General features: G+C 37.7%; 1 pseudogene; it reads left to right on the top strand.

Annotated features, from left to right (window-relative positions):
* Window positions 1-10239: 10239 nt before the first annotated feature.
* On the top strand, window positions 10240-16939 carry LOC130868409 (fumarate hydratase, mitochondrial-like; annotated as a pseudogene).
* Window positions 16940-17172: the final 233 nt, after the last annotated feature.

Genomic DNA, 17172 nt, shown 5'->3' with positions numbered 1-17172 from the left:
CCACAAATGCAAACATAAACAGCTGAATATGAGAGATGGAAGACAGAATCTCAAGTACTGACGATACAATAGAAGAAATAAATTTATCACTCAACGAAAACATTAAATCTAACAAAACCTTAACACAAAATATCCAGGAAGTATGGGACACCATGAAAAGACCAAACCTAAGTTAATAGGTATAGAAGAAGGAGAAGGAGTTCAACTTAAAAGCACAGAAAATATATTTACAAAATGATAGAAGAACACTTTCCCAAACTAAAGAAAGATAAGCCTATGAAGATAAAAGAAGCTTACAGAACACCAAATAGACTGGATTAAAAAAAGCCTTTTTGCCACATAATAATCAAAACACTAAATATACAGAATAAAGACAGAATATTAAAAGCTGCAAAGGAAAAGGCCAAGTAACATATAAAGGTAGACCTATTAGAATTACAGCTGACTTCTCAATGAGGACAATGAAAGCCAAAAGGTCGTGGGTCATGCATTATGCAGACATTAAGAGTCCACGGACACTGTCACTAAGACAAAAAGGCAACCCACTGACTGGGAGAAGATCTTCACCAACCCTGCAACAGACAAAGGTCTGATCTCCAAAATATATAAAGAACTCAAGAAACTAGACTTTAAAATGATAATTAACCCAATTAAAAATGGGGCACTGAACTGAACAGAGAATTCTCAACAGAAGAAATTCAAATGGCCAAAAGGCACTTAAGGTCATGCTCAACCTCCTTAGTGATAAGGGAAATGCAAATTAAAACAACTTTGAGATACCATCTTACACCTGTCAGAATGGCTAAAATCAAAAACACCAATGATAGCCATTGCTGAAGAGGTTGTGGAGTAAGGGGAACACTCATCCATTGCTGGTGGGAACACAAACTTGTGCAACCACTTTGGAAATCAGTGTGGCGATTTCTCAGGAAATTTGGGATCAACCTACCCCAAGATCCAGTAATACCACTCTTGGGAATATACCCAAGAGATGCCCTATCATATGAGAAAAGTATCTGTTCAACTATGTTCATAGCAGCATTGTTTGTAATAGCCAGAACCTGGAAACAACCTAGATGCCCTTCAATGGAAGAATGGATGAAGAAAGTGTGGAATATATACATATTAGAGTACTACTCAGTGGTAAAAAACAATGACTTCTCAAATTTTGCATGCAAATGGATGGAAATAGAAAACACTATCCTGAGTGAGGTATCCCAGACCCAAAAAGAGGAACATGGGATGTACTCACTCATAATTGGTTTATAGCCATAAATAAAGGACATTGAGCACATAATTTGTGATCCTAGAGAAGCTAAATAAGAAGGTGAACCCAAAGAAAAATGTATAGTCATCTGCCTGGATAGGGGAAGTAGACAAGATTGCCAGGCAAAAACTGGGAACTTGCGGGTGAGGTGGCATGGGGCTAAGGGGAAATGGGATGAGAAACGTGAGAAGGGGAGGATGGGAGGAGCTTGGGGGAATGGGATGGTTTGGATATAGGAAGGGTGGATACGGGAGCAGCGAAATATATACCCTAACTAAGGGAGCCATCTTAGGGTTGGCAAGAGACTTGACTCTAGAGGGGCTCGCAAGTGTCCAAGGAGATGTCCCCAGCTGGTACCTTGGGCAACTGAGGAGAGGGAACCTGAAATGACCCTATCCTATACTGATGAATGTTTTGCATATCACCTTAGAACCTTCATCTGGCGATGGATCAAGATAGAGACAGAGACCCAATTTGGAGCAACGGACTGAGCTCTTAAGGTCCAAATGAGGAGCAGAAAGAGGGAAAACATGAGCAAGGAAGTCAGGACCACGAGGGGTGCACCCACCCACTGTGACAGTGGAACTGATTTATTGGGAGCCCAGCAAGGCCAGCTGGACTGGGACTGAATAAGCATGGGTTGAAACTGGACTCTCTGAACATGGCGGACAATGAAGGCTGATGAGAAGCCAAGGACAATGGCACTAGGTTTCGATCCTAATACATGAACTGGCTTTTTGGGAGCTTAGCCTGTTTGGATGCTCACCTTCCTGGACCTAGATAGAAGTGGGAAGACCTTGGTCTTCCCCCAGGGCAGGGAATTTGGACTGCTCTTCAGTATCGAGAGGGAGGGGGAATGGAGTGGGGGAGGAGAAGATGAGTGGGGATGGGGGAGGGGAGTGAGGAGAGGGGGCAATATGTGGGAGGAGGGGGAGGGAAATGGGAAATGGGGAGGAGGTGGAAATTTTAATTAAAAACGAATAAAAAAAAAGAGTCCACGGATGCCAGCCTAGACTACTATGCCCAGTAAAACTTTCAATCACCATAGAACAAAACAAGATATTCCATGACAAAACCAGATTTAACCAAAACCTAGAACCCAGCCCTACACAAAATACTAGAAGGAAAACTCCAACCCAAGGAAGTTGGTTACATCAACAAAAACACTCTCAATTGATGATCTCACAGCAGCAAATACCAAAGAAGGGGACAACACACAAATTAACATCACCAGCAACAAAAACTAAATTAACAGGCAATAGCAATCACTGGTCATTAATATAGCTTAATATAAATGGATTCAACTCACCTATAAAAGAAACAGGCTAACAGATTGTATATAAAAACAATATCCATTCTTTTGCTGCAAAGATGAAACACACCTCAACCTTAAAGACAGATATCTCATCAGAAGAAAGGGTTGGGAAAAAAATTTCCAATCAAATGAACCTAAGAAACAAGCTTGTGTAGGTATCCTAATATCTAACAAAATAGACTTCAGACTAATATCAACCAAAAAGACAAAGAACAAAGAAGGATATTTCATATTAGTCACAGGAAAAATCCATCAAAGGGAAATCTCAATACTCAACATATTTATTCCCCAAATACAAGTGCAACCTTATATGGAAAAAAACACTTCTAAAGCTTAAATCACACATTAAATCCCACACACTAACAGTGGGGGACTTCAACATTCAACACTTCATTCTCACTACTGGACAGGACAGGCAGACAAAAAATGAACAGAGAAATAAGGGAACTAAGAGATGTTATGACTCAAATGGACTTAACAGATATCTATAGAATATTCTATCCAAACAAAAAAGAATATACCTTTTTCTCAGCTCCTCATGGAACCTTCTCAAAAACTGACCACATACTCAGTAACAAAACAAACCTCAACAGATACAAAAAAATGGAATAACCCCATGTATCTTATCAGTTCACCATTGCTTAAAACTAGAGTTCAACAGCAACACTAATTCCAGAAAGCCCACAAACACTTGGAAATTAAACAATGCTCACCTGAATCATCAATGGGTCAAGGAAGAAATATAGGGAGAAATTGAAGACTTCCTGAAATTCAATGAAAATCAGAACAACAACATACCCAAATTTATGGGACACAATGAAATCAGTGTTAAGAGGAAAGTTCATAGGACTAAATGCCTACATAAAGAAGCTGGAAATATTCCACACTAGTAAATTAACAGAACATTTGAAAACTTTTCAACAAAAAGAAGCAAGCTCACCCAAGAGAACTAGATGGCAAGAAATAAATTAACAAAATAGAAACAAAGAAAACAGTACAAAGAATCAATGAGACAAAGAGTTGGTTCTTCGAGAAGAATCAACAAAATAAACCTTTATCTAAACTAACCAAAAGGCAGAGAGAGAATATCCAAATTAACAACATCAGAAATGAAAAGGGAATATAAGAATATACATGAAGAAAAAGCAGAGAATCATCAGGTCATATTTCAAAAACCTGTACTCCACAAAATTGGAAAACTTAAAGGAAATGGACAACTTTCTGAATAAATATCACTTACCAAAATTAAATCAAGACAAGAGAAGCAAATTAAACAGACCTATAACTGTTGAAGATATTCAGTCATCAAAAGTCTCCCAATCAAAAAAAGCCAGGACCAGATGGTTTGAGCACAGAACTCTACACAATTTTTAAAGACCTAATACCAACATTCCTCAACTTGTTCCACACAATAGAAACAGAAGGAAAATCGCCAAACTCTTTTTATGAGGCTATAATTACCCTGATACCTAAACAACATAAAGACATTACTAAGAAAGAAAACTACAGAGCAATCTCACTCATGAACATTGATGCAAAAATACTAAATAAAATACTCGCAAATTGAATACAAGAACACATCAGAATCATCATCCACCATGATCAAGTCAGTATCATTTTAGAAATGCAAGGATGGTTCAACATATAAAAATAAGACAATGTAATCCACCATACAAATAAACTGAAAAATAAAAACCACAACATCATCTCATTAGATGCTGAAAAATCTTTTGACAAAATACAACATTCCTTCATGATAAAAGTCTTGGAGAGAGCAGGGATACAAGGAACATACCTAAACATAATAAAGGGAATATACAGCAAGCCAATAGTCAACATCAAACTAAATGGAGAGAAACTCACAGTGATCCCACTGAAATCAGGAACAAGACAAGGTTGTCCACTCTTTCCATATCTATTCAATATAGTTCTTCAGATCGTATCTAGAGCAATAAGACAACAAAAGGAGATCAAGGGGATATAAATATCAGAAAAGAAGAAGTCAAACTTTCACTATTTGTTGATGATATGATAGTTTACATAAGCAATCCCCAAAATTCTACCAAGGAACTTCTACAACTCATAGCATTTTCAGAAATGTAGCAGGATAGAAGATTAACTCAAAAGAATCAGTAGCCCTCCTGTATGTGGATAATAATTGGGCTGAGAAAGACACCCAAGAAATATCACCCTTCACAACAGCCACAAGTACCATAAAATATCTTGGAGTAACTCTAACCAAGACAGCCATAAATAATTAGTAAGCAGATCTTAGAGAGTAAATTTTATGAAGTTAAGGTCATTTTAAAATCTCTTTAGAAATATTTCCTGAAGTATTCCCTTTACATTGAAGATTCATACTCTAAGATAGGACAAAAAAAGAGCCAGCTTCTTAATGGGCTTGAAGGAAAGGGTGTTTAATACAAAAAGTGGAGGGATTTGTAGAAATTATCAAATATTAGTCACTTCTATCAAATATTATAAAATAAGGAATTAAAATAATTTTGTCTCACATGTCTTATAAGACCTGGAAATATTTTATCCTCCCTACCCAGGAAAATATTCCTTTACTCAGAAGGCTACTGTTCTATACTGGGAATTTGATGGCCTGGATCAGTTACAATTTTCTTCTTGGAGCACACTTCTTCTCCCACACATTTTTATTTCTTTTGTCCTAGTAATTCAGCTGAATAAGATTGAGAGGTTGGACCCCAGCCAATGCGGACAAGATAGAGTCACAAACATTTTTAGTATAGAAACCAAAATGCAAAAAGCAATTATCTTGATATTCAAAGTATTAATAAAGGAAAACTTTGTCAGAGGTGAGCTTTATATCAGCTTCATTATAATGTAAATTATTCTACTCTTGTTTCCTAAAATAAATGCATTTAATTATCATTTACCTGCAATTTTCTTAAATCATACCTAAAATTTTATAAATATTCCATTTATAATAAATTATGTACTTCTCAATTGATTCTACTTTTTGTATCTTTCAGTGAGAAATGAAGAACTTTCTTCCACGATTTTGAAATAATCTGACTATTGTTTATTTGTAATGAATAATACATTTTCATGCAATTTGAGCAGAATGACTGAATTTTTAATTTACTGTTCTCTTAATCTTCAAGTATCACAGTTTTAATCTTTAGTCTCATAGCTCTTGTTCTATTTAAAGTACATTAAATTTAAAAGCATTATGTCTTTATATATAAACATACAGATATCATATTATGGTAGATTTTGTTGGAAGTAAAGTAGAAAGAATACTGTGGACATGCAACTCATAAGAGAAAAATTAATGTTGAATGATATACTTCATTTGTCTCCCTAGGTTATTGGCAGATGTTTACTTTTGTTTTTGAAAATAATTATACTGAATCAGGCAGTGGTGGCACATACCTTTAGTCCCAGCAGTGGGGAGGCAGAGATAGGCAGATCTCTTTGAGTTTCAGGCTAGGCTGATCTGCAGAAGGAGTTCCAGGACAACCAGAGTTGCACAAAGAAACCCTGTCTCAAAAACAAGTTTCTACTTGAGTATAAGAAATACAGATTGTAGAAATGACAGTAATGAAATATTGAGACCAAAAGACCATTTATCAGAGAACAACCATATAAATAGAAGAGTGAAAGACATTTTTATAGCTATTACAGGGAAATATTTTTCATTCAATATAAATAATAAAATATTACAAAATCAATGGAGACACAGTATTTCTTGATAAACTATTTGATCATATAAAATCACTTTGTGATAACAGTAATATCTAAGAAATATGGTATATTCAATTGTTATGTCAGATATTTTCCTCACTTAGCTGAACATGCATGTGTTTAAAATTAAGATTATCTGGAGCTAGAGAGATGGTTCAGGAGTTAAGAGCCCTGGCTGCTCTTGCAGATGACTTGGGTTCAGTTCCCAGCATTGATATTGTGACTCACAACCAGCTAAAGTGTATCTTATGCCCTTTTCTGGTCATTATAAGTACTGCAAGAACATGAGACACAGACACATTCTGGCAAAACACTCATACACATAAAATAAATATTTTTTAATTTAGGTTATCATCAAAGTAGGATCTCATTCCTATCCTTAAATAGGCTTGTCAGTTATCCATAACTGCAATTGAACTAAATAAGTAACAAAAGAGTGCAAAAATTAATTCAGAACAGACATACTAGCCTGATACATGTTTTCTTTAATGTTTATGTGCATAAAAATATTAAGTAGGTGCAATACGAGATTTTATAATGATATGTTTGAATTTGTTCTAGGTTTGTGCCTTGCCTTTAATTTGTAAAATGTTTTCATTAAAAATATTTATTTTTTTCTTGACTAGAGTCAAGCATTTTAATAAAAGCATCATTACCTTGCATAGTCTCCAACTCCCACAGACACTGAAAATATATAATGAAAAAATAAATCCTATGGCTATGAAACAAGTAGCTTAATTGAAATACATTTATTTTGCTCTGCCTTCAGAAGGAAATGTTATTTCAGTTAACAGATGGAGAAAATTCTGGAGGTCTTAATCTTAATACTACTCTAATAAACTTAACATAAGGCTCTTATTACTCTAACATAAAGCAACTTAATGCAAATGAGGATACACAGTAAATATTACTTAGCACGTTATAAAGCATTAAATCCATGATCACAGTATGTGGGTCAAGACCTAGAATTCTCATCTACTCAAGTAGCTTAACATGAACGCACATGTATTCCCTAAGAATCTAAAGTATATTTCACTTATTAAAACTGGTCATTTCTAAGTACTCTGTAACTAGATAAAATTAGTTAAGCTTTCTTTCTTTAAAAATGCATATTTCCTTACGCCTTAGTACTATGACTAAAAGACCAGATTAATATTTTGGCCATCAATAAAAAGGAGAATAAAATATATGAAATACATTTATGTCTCTAATTTTTATCTATCTTCATTCTTTTTTGCTGTCAACCTATAGAACCTTTTTATATTCCATTTCAAAATGGAAGATATGTTTATAAATATTTCCAAATATATTTATTGATCAATGATCAAAATCAAGAAATATTATTTTAAAGTTAATTCTTACAAAAACATTTAGGTAATTAATGCTATAATATTCAAATACTGACATCTATTATTTGAAAATTAATTAATTTGATATCAATGTATAAGCAAGTAAGGGAGGAGATTAATCGTTTGAAACAAACTTATCTTACTCCAACAAGTATAAAATGACAAAACCAAGCACAAAGTAAAGTATTCCTTTACCTAAACTGTACATCAAAAAGAAACTATTTTAAATGAATTTATTCATATATATCATGCATTGTGTATAAATGATTACACACTTACACACCTATACATACATGCACACACCTATGAGTATACACATATATCATCTCCAGAAGCTTACCTTAGTAAGAGTTTTCCCTAGAATTCAATACAGTTCTTCTTTCTTTGTATAAGTGACATTAGTCATATTTTCATAAAATTTGTGAAAAACTAAATTAGGCCTGTTTCATTTGTAACTTTATAGGAAAGAATGTTGTGATAATGAAAGAGCCGAGTAACATTTCTATCAATCACTCATTACAGTTAAAAGATATTCAAGATAGAAATATTTCTTGAGTTTGATGGACTTGATATCTTTCTGCATTTTTGGGCTATGGTCTTGACAATTTTTATGATTCAATTATTGATATATAAGTATATTCCTATAGGAAATCCCATTAGATGTTAAATAGTGCTATGATTCTTCCTAGGCATAAAAATTATGTACCTAAGTTTTGGTTCTTTTTCTTAAGTAAGTCTTTATAATAAATTCTAATCACAGTTTCTCCTCCACCATCTCTTCCAGATGATCCCCACCTCCCCACTTATCCAACTCCATGCCTTTCTCTCTCTCTTTAGAAAACAAGCATGCAAATAAAAAACAAACTAAAATAAAAATAAAACAAAAAGAATAAAAAGCATGAAAAACACACACTTAAAAATAACACATGTATATACACACACATACACACACACAAGTTACAGAAACACAAAATCAGAAACCATAATACTTAAGCAAAAGACTAGTAAGGTTTTTAAAAAGCCCTAATAAATCATTTAGAAACAAAACCAACCAACCAAACAAACAAACAAAAAAACGTTTGTTTTGCATTGGCAGTCCACTGCTGGGCATGCCATTCATTGTGGTTTTTATACTCGGTGAAAATTTATTGCAGAAAATTAATTTTTCTTTTGAGAATGGTTGACACTTGGAATAGCTTCTTGTTTAGAGGTAGAACCCTAACCAAGTGAGAGCTTGTTTCTACTTCCATTCTCTGTGCTGGAATTACATCTGCCTTAGACCTGTGCAGTCTCTGTATATGCTGCCACAGCCTCTATGAGTTCAAATGCATGCCAGTCCTGTTCTGGAAGGCACACTTTCTTTGGTGTTGTTTATCCATAGTGGTTTTTGCAATCTTTTTACCTCCTCTTCCACACGGCTTCCAGAACCCTAAGGGGAGGGTTTTTTTTTTAATGTGCAATGGGTTTCTTTTTTTATTTTATTTATTTTTATTGAGTTCTACAAAATGTAGAGAAAAATTGGAAGGAGTTTTATAAAGACATCCCATTTAGTGAGTTTTCCAAGGTCTCTCACTTTCTGTACATTGTACATCTGTGGGTCTCTGTATTAGTTTCAATTTCCTGCAGGAGGAAGCTTTGCTAATGCTGGATGACAAAGACACTGATATATATATATATATATATATATATATATATATATATATATAGCAGAATGTCATTAGGAGTCATTTTATTGCTGTGCTCCCTTAGCAGAACAGTAGCAATTGGTTTTCCTTAGGTCCATGTGCCTGTCTAGTCTCAGGAGCTTTTCTTTTCTTTCCTTTTCTTTTAATTTTTTAAAACACAATTCTTTATTTGTTCTTGGGAAATTTCACATCATGTACCTCAGTCCCACTTCCCAGTCACTCCATGTCTGCCCCTCAACCTGTAGCACTCTTCCTAAAAGAACACCCTCAAATTAATTAAAAACAAAACAAAAGACAACAAAAACAAACACATAAAAACCATCTTGCCCCACTATCTTTCTGATTTCTTCATTCATCCAAGTGGTATTGGGAGCTCTGGTGCGTCAAGTAGTATACCTCTTGTCCAATAAGCCCAATCCACAAATAAATGAGTTCAGTGAGTCACTGGTCTGGTTCAAGGCCTCTGGTACACCGTCCATACTCAACCCTTACCAAAACTCCTCTCAGATAAGCACCTTCTGTCACAATCATAGAAATCTTGTAGTTATCATTCTACAGGACCAGTTCCTTCATGCTCTCCAACAGGTCATACATGAGTTAGATATGGGGGGAGGACAATCCAAGGGCCAGGATGTGGGTCTGGGTGGTAGGTAGCTCAGCTGATCAGATCAGACCAGTGGGACTGGCCAGCTCAGGCGAGGGCCAGAACTAGCTTTCCTAGGCTGTGGTAAGAGATGCGACCTTCTCTCTTAAGTGCAGGGGCCACCTATGTCAGCACCAGTGAGGGGTGTAACTGGCTCAGTACAGTCCTTGGATTTCAACATGTAGATTTTCTATGACCTCCTGTGGCAACACAGGCCATAGACAACATCAAAGACCCCCAGTTATAGCAGAACCACGGACCCAAACATGGCCCTCAGCAGCAGCTCAGGCCAGGATGTCAACATGGCCCAGGTGGCAGTACAGGCCTCCCAGATCACTGTGGCCCTGGTGGCAGCCAGGCCCGCAGACACCATCATGGTATCAGGTGACTATCCAGACCCTGGGCATCTGCACAGCCAGTGGTGGCAACAGGAACCATGGATATCAATCCAGAAGCTGGCTTCTGTTAGTCCATAGACCCATACAAGGTCAATGGTAGAAGTCTAAACCCAGTCAACAATATGGACCCATGTGGCAGCACAGGCCACCATAACTGACATCACCCTGATGTCAGCACAGCCCTTAGACACCAACATGGCCACATGTCATCAACCCAGAATATGCCTGAGGTAGGACCACAGACCCAGACATGGTCCTTGGTAGCAGCCCAGGCTTGAATGTAACCATGGCCCAGGTGGCAGTGCAGGCCACTCATTGGTATGACCCCCATGGCAAAGTAGCCCTCAGAGACCAACATAGATACATGTGGTTGCCCAGACCCCTGACATCAGCATGGCCTTTGATGGTTTCAGGATCTAAAGACATCAACATAGATCCTAGCTGCAGTAGGACCATGAACTCAGACATAGCCCTTGGTAGCAGTCCTGACCTGGATAACACCATGACCCATGGTAACACCGCAGGCCACTGAGATACTGTGTAGCTCTAGTGGTGGCATGGCCCTTGGGTACCAACATGGCCACAGGTTGCTGCCTAGACTCCCAAGAATTTGTGTAGCCTTTGGTGGCACAACTGACCACAGACATCAACACAAATCCCAGTTGTGGTAGAACCACAGACCCAGACATGGTCCTCACCAGAAGCCACTGCTCAGATGTCACCTTGGCCCCAGGTAGTAGACAGGCCACCACTGATCAGCATGGCTCCAGTGACAGCACAGTCCTTAGACACAAATACGGCCTTAGGTGGTGGTCCAAAGCTCTGGTATCAGCATGGCCTTCAGTGGTGTCAGGAACCACAGATAACAACACACACCCTGGCTACAAAAGGGCCACAGACCCAGACATGGCCCCACCCTGCATCCTGAGCTCAGATTTTGTTATGGCCCTGGGTGGCAGCCCAAACCATCTAGATTAACATAGCCCTGGTGGCAACGTGGTCTTCAGACACCGTGGACTCAGGTGTCTGACGAGACCCCAGTCAATTACATGGTCTTCAGTGATTACTGAAGCCATAAACATTAACACAGATCCTGGCTGCTGGAATGCCACATATCCAGACACGGCCCTAGGCAACAACTCAGGCCCATATGTAATCATGTCCCCTGGTAGCAGCACAGGTCACTCAGATCAAAATGGCTCCCGGGGCAGCATGAACTTTGGACACCAAAATTATGGTGGCCTAGACAATGGGCATCCCTGTGGCCTTGGTGGCAACATGGGTTATGGATATCAACAAAGACCCCAGCTGCAGTAGAACCACAGACTCAGACATGGTGAAGGCTCTAGCTAGGCACCAGCATAACTGTTCCATGTTCAATGATAAATGTAAATGTTGTCTTAAGCAATAGGGCCTTACAGTCAGTTTGTGGCAAGCAACCAATAGTCTTGGCAATTGCTTGAGTTCTTTAGAGGTTTCCATGGCACCCTAAGAAATCAAACTCCTCATGTGTCTGAGATTGTGTTCTGATTCTACAACATAACATTAGAGGCTGAGTAATTTATAAATACCAACCTACACCAAAAGTTTTATGCTGATTTCTCTCATTCTCTCTCTCTCTCTCTCTCTCTCTCTCTCTCTCTCTCTCTCTCTCTCTCTCTCTTTCTCTCTCTCTCCCTCTCTCTCTCTCCCTCTCTCTCTCTCTCTCTCTCTCTCTCTCTCTCCCTCTCTCTTTCTCTGTCCTTCTACCTATCTATGTTGTAAGAGAGAGAAGTGGGCCTGCTTTTTGTCCTGGCTGCCCGGTTAGCTTACATCTGAAATAATTACACAGAAACTGTATTCATTTAAACACTGCCTAGCCCATTATTTCTAGCCTCTTATTGGCTAACTGTCACATCTTGATTTAACCCATTTCTAATAATCTGTGTTCGCCACAAGGTCGTGCCTTACTGGGAAAGATTCAGCATATCTGACCTGGCACCTTCATGGTGGGTGGCTCTCTGACTCTGCTCTTCCTCCCAGCATCCAGTTCTGTCTTCCACACCTTCCTAAGTTTCTGCCCTATCAAAAGGCCAAGGCAATCTCTTTATTCAATCAATAAAAGCAACACATTCTACACTATTTCCCCTTTTCTGTTTAAACAAAAAGGAAGACTTTAACAGAGTAAAATTACATATAACAGGTATCAAGCAAGAATTATAATTACAATATTTAGATCTATTTTATCTTTTATCATAACAAAGGAAAACTATAACTATCCATTCTTCAACTCCATCAAAGACTTCAGAAGGATATAATATTACCTAAGTAAACAGGAAGTGCATTATAAGCAACTTCCAAAACTCTAGAAATGACAGAGACATCTAGCTTCCTGGACAGTCACCCAAAGTTTTTCTGTAATGTTGGGGTTACATCTTCAGCCTACAGGTCCATAGTATCCAGCAGACATTTCCATGAAGCAGGAAATTTCAAAGACAGTTCAGTCACTTTCTTCTGTATTCTGCAGAATGTCTCACATACTCTTTAATCAATCAGGAACCCCAAAGGATCATCTCACCTCTAGGCAAGTTCAGCAGTCCTCTCTCTGTGGGTTCTTCCTGTCCAGTTTACACAACAGTCCAAGCAAGAGCAGTTTCTTGCCCAAATGGCTATCAAACTCCATAAGGAGCCTCTTTGATGCCCATCTTCCTCTTGAAGTAGATTGGTGCTGCTAGGAGCAGACATGTCTCACTGTCATGAAAAGCCCTAAGTTATTAAAACATTTAATGCCATATTCTGTAGTCTTTGAAAGATATGAATAATGCCTATCTGAAATATATCTACAGACATCTAGAAAATCTAACTAACATGACTACAAACTTGACTATTATCAATGATTATCCATTAAAAACCTATATTTCCTAATTATACATTACAATTTTAAATGAACTACACAATCACAATACCTTAATCAAGATTAGAAATTGACCTTAAAATAGTAAACCAAGATTCATATCAATGCAAATTATTCATATCTATATCATCTCCCCCTTTAAATGTAAAAGAACATTTGTAAACAATATTTGGGAATATGGGTGCAGTGTTTTCTCTCCAAACGGCTTCCTGCTGTATGGGGGCACTGTTAATCTGTTTTTTTTTTTTTTTTTTTTGTGGTGTATCCTGTGTGATAGGTTTATCTCAGTCAGCAGTTGAGCAAAGTAAGTTTTTGAGGGTGTTTACAGCAATCTTTCAGGAGGATGTGGTCTATCATGTCATATTAGTCTAGAAGCAATCCACAGGGTCTCATCTTCTGTGAAAACAAACGAAGAAACTCTTTTCCAAAGCATCATATTCTTAGACCCAAATTTTGAAGTCAAGATACCTTTATAATATATGTCCTGGTTTATCTTAGCAGCCCATACAATGAGATGTGCCTCTCTAATTAGCTCTTTTACAGTCAAAAAATTCAAAGAAAATACAATAATACACATAATCCAGGCTCTCTATGAATTTTCCATTTTTACATGGCTTATTTATCTTTATTTCTTTTAATCAATAACTATCTGTACTCTGTCTCTTTAAAGACTTTACCTTTTTTTTTTAAAGCATTAACTTTACTTTATGACTTTTTAATACTCTTTTTCTCTCTCAAGCCTACATATGTCTATCTAACCCTATGAGGTCTTTTATGTCTGAATCTGTCCTATTGCATTGTCTTTAATTCTCTACTATCTTGAAGAGCTTTTAAAATGCTAAGCTCTTAAAAATCTAAGCAGTTACAATCAAATACAGGTACTGCCTGCTTGCCCCGCCCAGTCCAACATGGTGAAGTCCCTTGTGCCTCTGAGCAGTGTGCACTGCACCGCTAGCATGGCAGGGCTGCTCTGGGTGTTGGCTCCACCTCTCTCCAATTTCAAAATGGTGGATGGACCATTTCTGCTAGCTCTGGGGCCGCCAGGTAGGAGCCAAACTCAGCACTTTAACTCTGAGACTAAGCCTGTGGCATATAAACTTTTTTTAGTTGAGTTACAGCCAAATCTGCCACTGCGCAGCCTGGAAACATCTCTCTGTATGGCTGCAGAAATCCACCATGCTCTCCTTCTTGTGCACGCCTGCCTGCCCAGACAGGGAGCAGTGAGTCACAGGCATGGTCTCAACCACTTTCCTTCCAATCCTAAGCAGACACACAAACACCGAGGCCCACAAATGCTCCATAGCCAGAGTTTGCACTGGTGGCAGGGCTCAGAAAGCCATGTGCAGCTTTTTTCTGTTCGGTGGCTGAGTCAGGAAGTTTTCTCTTAAAGGAGCTACCTGGGCCATTATTTCTAGCCTCTTATTGCCTAACTCTCACATCTTAATTTAACCCATTTCTAATAACCTGTGTTCACCACGAGGTCATGGCTTACCGGGAAAGATTCAGCACGTCTGACCTGGCAGCCTCATGGTGGGCAGCTCTCTGACTCTGCTCTTCCTCCCAGTTCTGTCTTCCCCACCTTCCTAAGTTTCTGCCCTATCAGAAGGCCAAGACAGTCTCTTTATTCAACCAATGAAAGCAACACATCCTACACCATACTACCCATCTATTTATCTATCATTCACTGCTCACAATTACCTTCTAAAAAATTTATAATATTAAGAGACACCAAAAGGTATTTGTATGACTTAATTGGCTTTTGGAACTCACACAGGAACCTCAAATTTACTTCACAGATAAACAAGCTATGAAATACCTCACTCTTGTTTTATTTCAGTTTATCACATGAGCATTTACTTCATTTCATATATACTTCCATTTCCTTTTTTTCATGTACCACCATGGGTAGCAACTATAATTGTTATACTCTATATTGTTTTTTATCTTTAAAATATATATTTGTGTGTTTTCAGATTCTCAAATACTATAGTTCTCATGTCTCTTCAATTCCACATGACCATTTTAATGATTCATCATGGGATTTTATGTACAGCTAACTAAATGTTTTGCAATGACTCACAATTTCAATAGTACTTTTAATGGTTTTTAAATTTCAAAATTAATTTATTACTACTCAGGTATGACTTACCTTATCCTACATGTTTGCTCATAGAATATTTGTCTGGGTTCTCACTATTTTTAAAAACACATTATAAATCGATGTCGGAGTGAGCCTTTAGGCTCAGCTTTCTACCCACATTCCTCAGCACCACACTCTAACACCTTTTGCAGGCAGGTAAGCCCCAGCTGTGGACTCAGGGACCATGGGTGTTCTCCTGTGCTGGGCCCTGGCACCACTCAAAGGGAAAGCCAAAATTCCTTCCATACTGAGTATACCATTGGATAAATAAAGATCACAACTGATAAGTATTATGGTGCAAGACAGTAAGATTTATAATGAACTTTAAGATTGAAGGTGGGACAGACGCCAATTTCAATCATGAAAACTTTTGGCACCTTAAGTGAGCTGATGTTGCTGCTGAAGTAAATCAGGATTATGATCTTTATCCAAAAATTCTAGTACAGTAATGAAGGCATCACCAGAGGTAGCTGAAGGCAATTTAAAATGATCACTTTCCTTTTGTGGTGTGGCAGTGTAGATCAAGAACCCAGACAAATATAAGTCTAAATGAAGACATTAGCAATAGAAAAATTGAGATCTTAACAGGTCAACTTGGCAACAAGAAGCCAGTGCATCCCAATGATCATGCTAATATGAGCCAGAACTCCAGTGACACTTATATAGCCATGCATATTGTTGCTGTGGTGGAAGTTCACAAGGTCCTGTTACCAGGACTACCGAAGCTGTATGATCCAGAGTTTGTATAAATCATCAAACCTGAGTGAACTCTCATACACAGGATGCTGTTACACTTAGTCTTTGATCAACATTCAGTGTTTTTGTGTAACAATTCCCATATGCAGTGGCAAGAATAAAAACTACCATGGCAATGATCTATGAACTTGCAGCTGGAGGCACTGCTGTTGGGACTAGTTAAAACACCAGGATTCACTTCACAGAAAAGGTTGCTAAAGTGGCTACATTAATAGGCTTGTCGTTTTGTCACTGCATTAAGTAAATTTGAGGTTCTGGCTTCTCGTGGCGTTCTGAAAGACTTTAGTAGGGCTAGGAACACTTTTCCGCCTCCAGTCTGATCAAGATAGCAAATGATAATTGTTTTCTGCTTTCTGGTCCTTGGTCATGACTGAGAGAGCTATCTTGGCTGAAAATGAAACAGGGAGCAACATCATGCCAGTATGGTAAGCTCTACTAAGTGATGGCTGTGGTTGCACTTCATGTCATTGCCGTTAGTGTTGAAAAAACAGTGGACATTTTTATCTGAATGTTTTTAAACCCATAATGATTAAGAATATGTTATACTAAGAAAAGCTACAAGGAGATGCTTCCTTCACTTTCCTTCACAGAAAACTGTATGGTGGAGGATCCAGTTCAACACAGAATGGATCTACAAGTTAAAAACCAGTCTTTAATGTTGGTGACAACTCTTAGTTCTTGGATAGGGAAATGACTGTAAACTTGGTTGCCTCGTGCCAGAGTAGTTTGAAGAGGGAGTAAAACCCAAGGACATACTGAGTCCAAAATTATTTAAGTAAATTTACATAAAAATAAAATTGCATGAAACTTTTAAAAACACAGCATTAAAAAGTAATTATGAAACAAAATCCAGGAAAGTAATGAAAACTGTGTCTGCATAGTGATTATTAGGTATTCCTTAAGCATTCTTACACAACAAGGTAGAAATCAGGTGTATTTAAACCCCAAAATGCTTTCACATGAACACTGAGTTTTCATTAGTCACTTAATTTCTCCAGAACTTGCTTTGTTC

This window comes from Chionomys nivalis, chromosome X, assembly GCF_950005125.1.
Source record: "Chionomys nivalis chromosome X, mChiNiv1.1, whole genome shotgun sequence".
Lineage (NCBI taxonomy): Eukaryota > Metazoa > Chordata > Mammalia > Rodentia > Cricetidae > Chionomys > Chionomys nivalis.
Note: the sequence above shows the minus strand (reverse complement) of the source record. Positions and strands in the feature narration are given on the sequence as shown.